This window comes from Salmo salar, unplaced genomic scaffold, assembly GCF_905237065.1.
Source record: "Salmo salar unplaced genomic scaffold, Ssal_v3.1, whole genome shotgun sequence".
Lineage (NCBI taxonomy): Eukaryota > Metazoa > Chordata > Actinopteri > Salmoniformes > Salmonidae > Salmo > Salmo salar.
The window spans coordinates 11,871-23,983 of NW_025549463.1; the positions used below are offsets into that span (position 1 = coordinate 11,871).

Sequence of the window (12,113 nt, forward strand, 5' to 3'; positions counted from 1 at the left end):
AGTCCATCTGTAAATAGCCCACCCAATCTACCTACCTCATCCCCATACTGTTTTTATTAACTTTTCTGCTCCTTTGCACACCAGTATCTCTACTTGCACATCATCATCTGCTCATTTACCACTCCAGTGTTAATCTGCTAAATTGTAATTCTTCGCTACTATGGCCTATTTATTGCCTACCTCCTCACGCCTTTTGCACACACTGTATATAGACTTTATTTTTTTCTACTGTGTCATTGACTTGTTTATTGTGTTATTGGCTTGTTTATTCCATGTTATTCCATGTGTAACTCTCTGTTGTTGTCTGTCACACTGCTTTGCTTTATCTTGGCCAGGTCACAGTTGTAAATGAGAACTTGTTCTGGTTAAATAAAGGTAAAATAAAAACATTTAAAAAACTTATGCCAAGATGTCTTAACTTCTTGACAAGGTTGCTACAATAGCTTTCTCTATGAATTTGAGAGTGGTTACATTTCTCCAGCCCCCATCCCCCAGCTGTTTACCAAACCAAGTCTCAGGGCTGCCATTTTGTTGCTGTATAAATCCTAGTTTGCCCTTTTAAAAAGCCACATCAACCAACCAATCTGCAGTTGAAACAATAACAAAGCAGTAATTCCACCACTGTTTTGGTAATAAGATGATGATGGGTCTGGAGAAATGTAACTAGTCTCAAATTCATAGACAGACCTACGGATGCAAGGACTGACCACCCATGATATCACCATTATAGTTTTAACCATGTTGAGGCTATACAGTGTTGATTTACATTGTTTCTAAACATTGGAGTAAAAAAAAGCTTATTTGGGGTTCTGATGGGGTACAACAGTTTAACTAAGCTCATGAGGCATGTGTTATATTCTTCAAGAATCAATGGCTATACAGTGCATTTGGAAAGTATTCAGACCCCTTCACTTTTTCCACATTTTGTTACAGCCTTATTCTAAAAATGATTAAATTAAATGTTTTCCTCATTAATCTACACACAATACACTATAATGATAATATGAAAACCTTTTTTTTGCACATTTATTAAAATAAAAAACATGAATAAGTATTCAGACTATGAGACTCTAAATTGAGATCAGGTGTATCCTGTTTCGTGACTCTCAGACCATGAAAAACAAGATTCTCTGGTCTGTTGAAACCTAGATTGAACTCTTTGGCCTGAATGCCAAGCATCACGTCTGGAGGAAACCTGGCACCATCCCTACGGCGGCAGGGACTGGAGGACTAGTCAGGATTGAGGGAAAGATGAACAGAGCAAAGTACAGAGAGATCCTTGATGAAAACCTGCTCCAGGCCACTCAGGACCTCAGACTGGGGGGAAGGTTCACCTTCCAACAGGACAACGACTCTAAGCACACAGCCAAGACAACGCAGGAGTGGCTCCGGGACAAGACTCTGAATACTTTTTTCTATGCAGAGAACAATGGGAGACAGTCCCCAAAGTGTGCCAAGCTTGTAGTGTCATACCCAAGAAGTCTCAAGGCTGTAATCGCTGCAATAGGTGCTTCAACAAAGTACTGAGAAAAGGGTCTGAATACTTATTAAATGTGATTTCAGTTGTTTTTTACAAAATTGCAAAACTGTCAAAAAATCTGTTTTTGTTTTGTAATTGTGTGTAGATTGATGATGGAAAAAAATATATATTTAAACCGTTTTAGAATAAGGCTGTAACATAACAAAATGAGGGGAAAGTCAATGGGTCTGAATAATTGAAAAGTCCAAATAGGGATGAGGCAATGGCGGATTTCCCCTTTAACACCACACATCAGTTCAACAACTGCAGAGTTTGTGCCTCTGTTTTTAAGACAGTACTTACTAGTGTTAATCAGGGAACGGTTTCCCAAAACCATCTTACGGCTAAGTTCATCGTTAGAACCATTGGATGCCTTAATATGGCTTTGGGAAACCGGACCCAGATATCCAATTTCCTCCTCCTTTTTCAATGTGACAGTCATCCCCCCCTCCTCCTCCTCCACGCCTGCATCTTCCTCTGTCTCTTCCTCCTCTTCTTTAACTGTAACTTCCTCCTCCTCTTTCACTCTGAACGCGTCTTCCTCTTCTTTCACTGAAACGTCTTTCTCTTCTTCTTTCACTGTAACAGCTTCACCCTCTACTTGTTTTTGTATAGTGACATCCTCCTCTTCCTCCTCTTCTTTGACGACAGCTTCTTTAGCAGGAGGAGAGTAGCTTCGTGAACTCATGGTCGGGGATGTTAGCTAGGCTAGTGATAACGTAATCAGCCCGCTAGCTGACTAATAACATCGTAAATATGAAATTAAATCGGATAACTAACTAGACGACAGGAGTGGGTTTAAAACGCAGTGGCTAATATACACTAAAGCGTCTCAAGCGCTTTATTGGTTCGGCTATTTTGTCTAGCAAGCTACCAAGGTGTCTGATTAACTGTTGTTGCTATTGAAAGAAGAGTTCCGTCCACTACATTATACGTCACACTAACAGCATTACCTTAAATTCCCAGACCGCCATCTGCTGATTGGAGTGGGTAACGCAGTTGAGTAAAATGTAGATTTAATTTTCAGACAAAAGGTTAACGGTTGGAAGCATGAGTTTTTACCCGCCAATGTAACAACACAGTGTGGTTAAAGACTTAGTAACGTAGAAGCAGTCACAATATGTACAAAAAATGAACATGCTTAACGTTAATTTTGTCACACCAGACTCGATCAGGTCATGCAGTTTGAAATATCAAAACGAACTCTGAACCAACTATATTAATTGTGGGACTGGTCGAAAAACATGAAACATTCAAGGCAATTTAGATAGCTTGCTGTTGCTAGCTCATTTGTCCTGGGATATAAACATGGAGTTGTTATTTTACCTGAAATTCACAATGTCCTCTACTCAGACAATTAATCCACAGATAAAACGGTAAACCGAGTTTGTTTCTAGTAATCTCTCCTACTTCAGGCTTCTTCTTCTGAGTCAAATACTAAATGTTCAGTGAATGTGAGTATATTTGGGTGGTTTACGTAATTAACTTTCCTACTAACCTTCTAAAAGTTGACGTGCCAAAATCTTACCAAAACATTCATTATTCTACTAACTATGCTCACCAATGTAGCTGACCGATGTAGAGAGAGACAAGTGCCTTAGCAGAATGTTTTTTGTGATGGGGTAATACAGTTGAAACATTTGAGGCATTTATAAGTTACAGTTGAAGTCGGAAGTTTACATGCACTTAGGTTGGAGTCATTAAAACTCGTTTTTCAACCACTCCACAAATGTCTTCTTAACAAACTACAGTTTTGACAAGTCAGTTAGGACATCTACTTTGTGCTTGACACAAGTAATTTTTCCATAAATTCTTTACAGACAGATTATTTCACTTGTAATTCACTGTATCACAATTCCAATGGGTCAGAAGTTTACATACACTAAGTTGACTGTGCCTTTAATCAGCTTGGAAAATTCCTGAAAATGGGAGAAAAAAAATTCTGATCGGTTAATTTACATCATTTTAGTCAATTGGAAGTGTACCTGTGGATGTATTTCAAGGCCTACCTTCAAACTCAGTGGGAAAATGGGAAAATCAAAAGAAATCAGCCAACACCTCAGAAAGAAAAATTGTAGACCTCCACAAGTCTGGTTCATCCTTGGGAACAATTTCCAAATGCCTGAAGGTACCACGTTCATCTGTACAAACAATAGTATGCAAGTATAAACACCATGGGACCACGCAGCCGTCATACCGCTCAGGTAGGAGACACGTTTTGTTCTGTCTCCTAGAGATGAACGTACTTTTGTGCGAAAAGTGCAAATCAATCCCAGAACAACAGCAAAGGACCTTGTGAAGATGCTGGAGGAAACAGGTACAAAAGTATCTATATCCACAGTAAAACGAGTCTTATATCGACATAGCCTGAAACGCCGCTCAGCAAGGAAGAAGCCACTGCTCCAAAACCGCCATAAAAAAGACAGACTACGGTTTGCAACTGCACATGGGCATACAGACTGTACTTTTTGGTCTGATGAAACAAAAATAGAACTGTTTGGCCATAATGACCATCGTTATGTTTGGAGGAAAAGGGGGGAGGCTTGCAAGCCGAAGAACACCATCCCAACCGTGAAGCACGGGGGTGGCAGCATCATGTTGTGGGGGTGCTTTGCTGCAGGAGGGACTAGTGCACTTCACAAAATAGATGTCATCACGAGGAAGGAAAATTATGTGGATATATTGAAGCAACATCTCAAGACATCAGTCAGGAAGTTAAAGCTCGGTCGCAAATGGGTCTTCCAAATAGACAATGACCCCAAGCATACTTCCAAAGTTGTGGCAAAATGGCTTAAGACAACAAAGTCAAGGTATTGGAGTGGCAATCACAAAGCCATGACCTCAATCCTTTATACATTTTGTGGGCAGATCTGAAAAAGCGTGTGCGAGCATGGAGGGCTACAAACCTGACTCAGTTACACTAGCTCTGTCAGAAGGAATGGGCCAAAATTCACCCAACTTATTGTGAGAAGCTTGTGGAAGGCTACCCGAAACGTTTGACCCAAGTTAAACAATTTAAAGGCAATGCTACCAAATACTAATTGAGTGTATGTAAACTTCCGACTTCAACTGTATATTCTTCAAGAATAAATGGCTATTAGGGCTGACCCCAATTAGTCGACTAGTCAATTGTTTGGTCGATAGGCTGTTGGTCGACACAATATTTTTTTTGTCAAACAGTCGCAAATATACAGTATTCAGACCCCTTGACTTTTTCCACATTTTGGTACGTTACAGCCATATTGTAAAATTGATTCAATTGTTTTTCCCCCCTCATGTATCTACACACAATACATCACAATGCCAAAGGAAAAACTGTTTTTTAGAAATATTTGCAAATGTATATTTATATAAAAAGGAAATATCATATTAACATAAGTATTCAGACCCTTTACTCAGTACTTTGTTGAAGCACCTTTGGCAGCGATTACAGCCTCGAGTCTTCTTGGGTATGAGACTACAAGCTTGGCACACCTGTATTTGGAGAGTTTCTCCCATTCTTCTCTGCAGATCTTCTCAAGCTCTGTCAGGTTGGATGGGGAGCGTCGTTGCACAGTTATTTTCAGGTCTTTCCAGAGATGTTCCATCGGGTTCACGTCCGGGCTCTGGCTGGGCCACTCAAGGACATGTGTTGTCTTGGCTGTGTGCTGTGTGGGTCATCAAGGATCTCTCTGTACTTTGCTCCGTTCATCTTCCCCTCGATCCTGACTAGTCTCCCAGTCCCTGCCGCTGAAAAACATCCCCATAGCATAATGCTGCCACCACCATGCTTCACTGTAGGGATGGTGCCAGGTTTCCTCCAGACGTGACGCTTGGCATTCAGGCCAAAAAGTTCAATCAAAGTTTCATCAGACCAAAGAATATTGTTTCTCATGGTCTGAGAGTCTTTAGGTGCCTTTGGCAAACTCCAAGCGGGCTGCCATGTGCCTTTTACTGAGGAGTGGCTTCCGTCTAGCTTCTCTACTATAAAGGCCTGATTGGTGGAGTGCAGCATAGATGGTTGTCCTTCTGGAAGGTTCTCCCATCTCCACAGAGGAACTCTGGAGTTCTGTCAGAGTGACCATCGGGTTCTTAGTCACCTCCCTGATCAAGGTCCTTCTCCCCCAATTGCTCAGTTTGGTCGGGTGGCCAGCTCTAGGAAGTGTCTTGGTGGTTCCAAATTCTTCTATTTAAGAATGATGGAGGCCACTGTGTTCTTCAAATTAATCGGTATTGGCTTTTTTTGGTCCTCCAATAATTGGTATCGGCGTTGAAAAATCATAATCGGTCGACCTCTATTACAATCTTCTTACGTTTTTAAGAATGATTGAGGGCACTGTGTTCTTGAGGACCATCAATGCTGCAGACAGTTTTTGGTACCCTTCCCCAGATCTGTGCCTCAACACAATCCTGTCTCAAAGCTCTACGGACAATTCCTTCCACCTCATGGCTTGGTTTTTGCTCTGAGATGCACTGTCAACTGTGGCACCTTATATAGACAGCTGTGTGCCTTTCCAAATCATGTCCAATCAATTGACTTTACCACAGGTGGACTCCAATTAAGTTGTAGAAACATCTCAAGGATGATCAATGGAAACAAGATGCACCTGAGCTCAATTTTGAGTCTCTTAGCAAAGGTCTGAATTCTTATGTAAAGAAGGTTTTTCTGTTTTTTTATTTTTAATACATTTACAAACATTTCTAAGAACATGTTTTCACTTTGTCATTATGGGGTATTGTGATGTCATTATGGGGTATTGTGATGCCATTATAGGGTATTGTGATGTTATTATGGGGTATTGTGATGTCATTATGGGGTATTGTGAAGTCATTATGGGGTATTGTGATGTCATTATGGGGTATTGTGATGTTATTATGGGGTATTGTGTGTAGATTGATGAGGAAAAGTTTTTATTTAATCAATTTTAGAATAAGGCTGTAACGTAACAAAATGTGGAAAAAGTCAAGGGGTCTGAATACTTTCCGAATGCACTGTAGGTCTATCCATTGGTGGGAGATGGACATTTAAGCTGATCAACACTCTCTTTAAATAACTAACTTGTTGACTGATTGATCCATTCTACCTTCCATCCTGAAATGAATGTTATAATATCTGTACATTATAGGAACACCTGTAATTACAAAAGTACAATGATTAATGTTTTGCGTTAGCTTTGAGATTAAGAATCAGTGGTAGACACCTTGTAAGTGCATGAAGAGGTCAACTGTACCAAAATCATATGACTGTTTGTTGAAACTATACCTTCAGTTCCTGTTGATACTATGTTCCTGTCTTACCTCTGCTTAACACATGATAGCAATAAGAGGAAGAAGGATTGGGAGACCAACTGCCAATAACTCAAAAAGCTTAACTCTGCCTAGCAGAAACATCTTTGTATTAGCAACTATTATTTATGAGCTTATATGGTATTACAGTTAAGGGACATCACCTTGGGCGGGATGAACCTCAGTAGTGAATTAAAAAACGGAAAACACTATCTTGTGAACTGAGTGTGTTTCCTTCCATATTGCTGTAAGTGTAAACTCCGGGTTACAATCCTTATTAAACAAACTAAACTCTGATCAAAGAAGTTTCCTGTCTGAACATAGGGTAGAATTCGCTAACAATCCCTCTTCAGCCTTCCTCTTAAAGGGAAAGTAATCTAAAAAAACAAACAACTGAAAGTAATCAGATTACATTACTGAGTTTGGGGAATCCAAAAGTTACTTTACTGATGATACTTTTAGACAGGTAACTAGTAACTAACGGATTACATTTAGAAAGTAACCTACTCAACCCTGGACACAGTATATAGGTCTCTCCATGGGTGGGAGATGGACATTTAAGATTATCAACACTCTCTTTATATTACTGCCTTGTTGACTGATTGATCCATTCATCCTTCCATCCCTCCTCAGCCTTCCTCTCCTCTGAAGACCCAGTGATGGTGGAGCTCAGTCAGAGAGCTGTTGAGGGACTGGTTAGGAAGAACACTTCTACAGCCAGAGGTGAGAGGTCACACATGGTTTAGATGGAAAACATTTATGTCCTCTTGGGAATACAGATATGCATCTGTTGGTCACAGATACTCTGGCAATACCGAACATAATGCCCATCCCGGCAGATCTAAACCTAATTTGAGGAAATTGTGACTTTTGTGCATCCAGACCAAATGCAGCTTGGAGTGATCAGATGACAGAAGTCACATTTAGGTGCCAGGTGTAACTGAGGCCGTAGATGCTTCATATCCATTACTTTAAGTGTTTAACATAATATGACTAAATGTGTTTCTCTCTGTGTTGCAGGGGCAGTCAAGAAAAGGAACGGCAAGGCCACATTACATGACATAATCAGAGCTGTGGGAGACCACCTCAAGTCCCTGGTAGAGCCGGGGGTGGTGTTTACCACTCCACCACGCCTTCAGCAGGCTGGAAAAGTGGGATTGATCTGTTTGATCCATTTGTTTGTTTCAGTTTTCAGTAGTTGAATCATTTGACGTATTGTTGATTTCAACATTTTTCATTTTCAACAAAAATGCACTGAATTGGTTAAAGTCGGCAGTTGGGTTAATTTGTTGTAATATATTCAAATCAAATCAAGCATTATTTATACAGAACATTTCAGACATGGATGCAACACAATGGGCTTCACAGGAAAAAACGAATAAAAATGGATGAAAATAAAAACAGAAATATTTACTACACAACAATCATAAGGATAAAAAACTAAAGAATAACAATAAAACTGAAAGACTAATGAGCATTCTAAGGAAATTACATTGATTAAAATAATAAGAATAGGATGTAATATCCAACCAAAAATATAAGCTAGTTTTATAACATTGATAGTAAACAACATAATTGTACCAATAAAATTCAGTTATTAATCATAATTATTTATGCAAGTGTTACAAAAATGCTAATATTATGAAATATCAAAACCAATTGTACACCCCTTTGTTAATATGTATTGGCAATAATTAACTTAATGGTGAGGCATGGAATAATAAAACGTATCTTTTGTCAGGCTGGATGTTTGAAATATGAGGTGATTTGAGTCATGCTTCTTCAGTAGTGGAATAAAGACAATTAGCACTTGAATGTTGACAAGAAATACTGGACTGATGTAGGATTGTTAATAAAATTGATTATAGACCAATTTATTATACTGTGTCCATGTGTTGCAAGGCTGCAAGTACATTGAAATTAAGTTGTTTACAAGACATCTTTTCAACTTTCAACTACAACGTAGTCTTCTTTTCATAACGACTTTTTGTCAGTCACTTTTTGTTAATCACATAGTAGTACTCTTCATTTCAATCCATAGCACGCTGAAATCAATAGATCAGGGCAAACATGTAGGGTTCCTTCATTATGACATCATTAAAATACTCCTATTACATTGTGACATTATTTCATTGATATAACGGATCTCTTGTCACATTGATCAGAGCTATGATAATTCCCTCCTGTGTGTGTTCTCTGGTATGATTTTTAAAGTCCTGATTAAACAAACCTCTTCCCACAGTCAGAGCAGTGGTAAAGTATATTTCCTGTGTGTTTTCTCTGGTGCAAAGTCAGCTTTCTAGATTCAGTAAAACTCTTCCCACATTGAACAACTCATTCATGAATGAATTGTCTGATGTTTAACCAGAGATCTTTTATCAGAGTATCTCTTGTAACATTGATCACAGCTATGAGGCATTTCTCCTGTGTGTGTTCTCTGGTGTGATTTTAAATGTCCTGACAAAACAAAACACTTCCCACAGTCAGAGCAGATATAAGGTTTTTCTCCTGTGTGTATTCTCTGGTGCACTATCAGGCTGCTTAAGTGCCTAAAACTCCTCCCACATAGATCACAGCTATAAGGTTTCTCTCCTGTGTGTGTTCTCTGGTGTGATTTTAAATGTCCTGACAAAACAAAACACTTCCCACAGTCAGAGCAGCTATAAGGTTTTTCTCTTCTATGGATTCTCTGATGTATTTTTAGGGTTGCTAAAGAGGTGCAACTCTTCCCACAATCAGAGCAGCAGTGAGGTTTCTCTCCAATGTGTTTTCTCTGGTGTACTTTTAGTGAATCTGATCTTGAGTAACTCTTCCCACAGTCAGAGCAGTGGTGAGACTTCTTCCCTGTGTGAATTCTCTGGTGTGCTTTCAGTGAATCTGATCTTGAGTAACTCTTCCCACAGACAGAGCAGTGGTGAGATTTCTTCCCTGTGGGTCTCTGCTGGTGTTTCTTGAGGTGTTCTGATGTGAGAGACTCTTCTCTGCCTCGTCAGCGTCATGATGTTGTTGAGACTCCCCAGAGAATCCACGATTGTCATGTCTTTCTCCTGTGTGAACAACAAAATCATACACATGGTTAAAGGCCCACAACTGCAGAAATGCACTGTTTATTTTAGCTAAAAGGTGATGCCCATGATGTTGTGTACAACAATTTACGTAAATGCTTTTACAAACTTATTTGACAATTATCTTAAAAAAACAGTCAAGTGAGCAACAATATACATATTTTGTCTTATTGTTTTCACAGTAGTATAGTGGATGATTCTAGGCTATAAATAAATGATTGAAGTTGCTGAAACCTGAAGCAGTGTGCCAGATTACTTTTTGTCTATTGTTGTACAGCTACAGTGCTGCTCTTTGTTCGCAAAATATTAATCCTCAGGAAACATATTATTTAGAAAAGGAATACTTTCACCAAATTTCCTAACTGGATTCTCTGAACATTATCTCACCAGGTTCCCCCATTAGGCAAACCATTAACAGTATTACATTGTCTATTGTTGTATATCTACAGTGCTGCTCTTTGTTCACGCCCATTTAGCATCTTTAACACCCTCTGGAGCCTTAGACCCGCCCATCTCTTAAAGAATTCACATTGGAACATGAGAATGTGGCCATGTGATAAAGCAGTGAGGTAGTGGTTAAAAAAAACTAAGATTTCAACCATAAAATACTTTATTAACTTCAAGTACTAAAAGGTAGTAGATTACAATTAGGAAAAACCTAAAACACATGAAGGTCAAACCAATATCTAGACTGAGGCCTATATCATCAGATCCTTTGAGTAACTCTGGTTCAGGTTATTAAATGAACAAATTCATCTAGCCTGAGAGCATATTTCTGTCCTGCCCTTTGGACCAGGACATGTAATGTTCACGGCCTTTTCATTGAAAAAGTGAAAAGGCCGGGTCGTGTCCAGTCCAGGGGATGCTTTCACCTCTCTTGGAGGAAGGACGTCAACAATGAGCAGCAGCTGAAACCTGGTTCCATCTGAGTGAAAGCTCCTTGGCCACAACAACACCAGGCTCCAGACAATTAAAACTGTAAAGGAGGAAAGTAGACTAAAATAGTCATTCAAAGCTGTATACCAGCAATAACATGAATTGACCCCCAAGTCCAAGCAACAAGCTCAGAGTACAAAGACAAAATACCTGAAGTATTACTTGTTCACCCTCGACCGTCTCCTTGTACTGGTAGACAAATTACAGAAAAATAGGTTAAAACATGAATTCATTAATGTCCTACAGCTTGTTATTGCCTGTAGACTGCGGTACTAAAATGCCATTTTCACACTTAACCTGCTTCCAGCCCAACAATGGAAATGCAGACAAGATAACTAGCTAGATTGAGCCAACATTTAGCTTCATAATTACCAACTGGCTAGATGTAAATTATATTCATCTAGCTAGCCAGCTAGTTGAACATGCAAAAAAATCATTTCATAATGTCTAGCTAGCTAGCCAGCCATCTTAGCATGTGTCCCAATCAAAACCAAACATTAACAGCAGAACGCAACTGGCCAGCTCAGCTAGCTGTCTTAACGTTGCTTCATCCCACAACGAGACATCTGTAAACAATGGCAAGCTATAACGGTACCTGTATGCAACTGAACTAAGCTCATGAGGAATGTGTTATATTCTTCAAGAATCAATGGCTATAAATAAATAATTTAAAAGTCCAAATATGGATGTAGCAACTGCATATTCCCCTTTAACACCACACATCAGTTCAACAACTGCAGAGTTTGTGCCTCTGTTTTTAAGACAGTACTTACTAGTGTTAATCAGGGAACGGTTTCTCAAAACCATTTCAGGCTAAATTCATTGTTAGAACCATTGGACACCTTAAGATGCGTTTGGGAAACCGGGCCCAGATATCCAGTTTCCTCCTCTTTTTCCTCCTCCTTTTTCGATGTAACTAACAGTCATCTCCCCCTCCTCCTCTTTCACTCTAAAAACGGCATCCTCTTTCCTCTAAAAACGGCATCCTCTTTCTCTTCCTCCTCTTCTTTTACTGTAACATCCTCCTCTTCATCCTCCTTTTTCACTCTGAACGAGTCTTCCTCTTCTTTCACTGAAACGTCTTTCTCTTCTTTCACGGTAACAGCCTCACCCTCTACTCCACTTTCACGAGAGTTTCTTTCTCCGTCCAGTAGATCTCCTCTTCTTTAGCAGGAGGAGAGTAGCTTAGTGAGCTCATGGTCGGAGATGTTAGCTAACTAGGCTAATGCTAACTTAACCAGCCCGCTAGCTGACTAATAACAACAACACCGTAAATATGAAATGAAATCGGATAACTAACTAGACGACAGAAGTGGGTTTAAAACACA

At 39.5% G+C, this 12,113-nt stretch overlaps 1 long non-coding RNA gene across 2 annotated transcripts; it reads right to left on the reverse strand.

Moving 5' to 3' along the window:
• Positions 1 to 8,565: 8,565 nt before the first annotated feature.
• On the reverse strand, positions 8,566 to 11,756 carry LOC106595729 (uncharacterized). Of its 2 annotated transcripts, XR_006767484.1 has the most exons (3): positions 11,559 to 11,756; positions 10,936 to 10,974; positions 8,566 to 9,831 (listed from the first exon to the last, which is right to left on the reverse strand). It is a non-coding gene; the product is annotated as an uncharacterized lncRNA (long non-coding RNA). The 2 variants fall into 2 exon arrangements; XR_006767483.1 differs by lacking the exon at positions 10,936 to 10,974 and having other exon boundaries at positions 11,559 to 11,747.
• Positions 11,757 to 12,113: the final 357 nt, after the last annotated feature.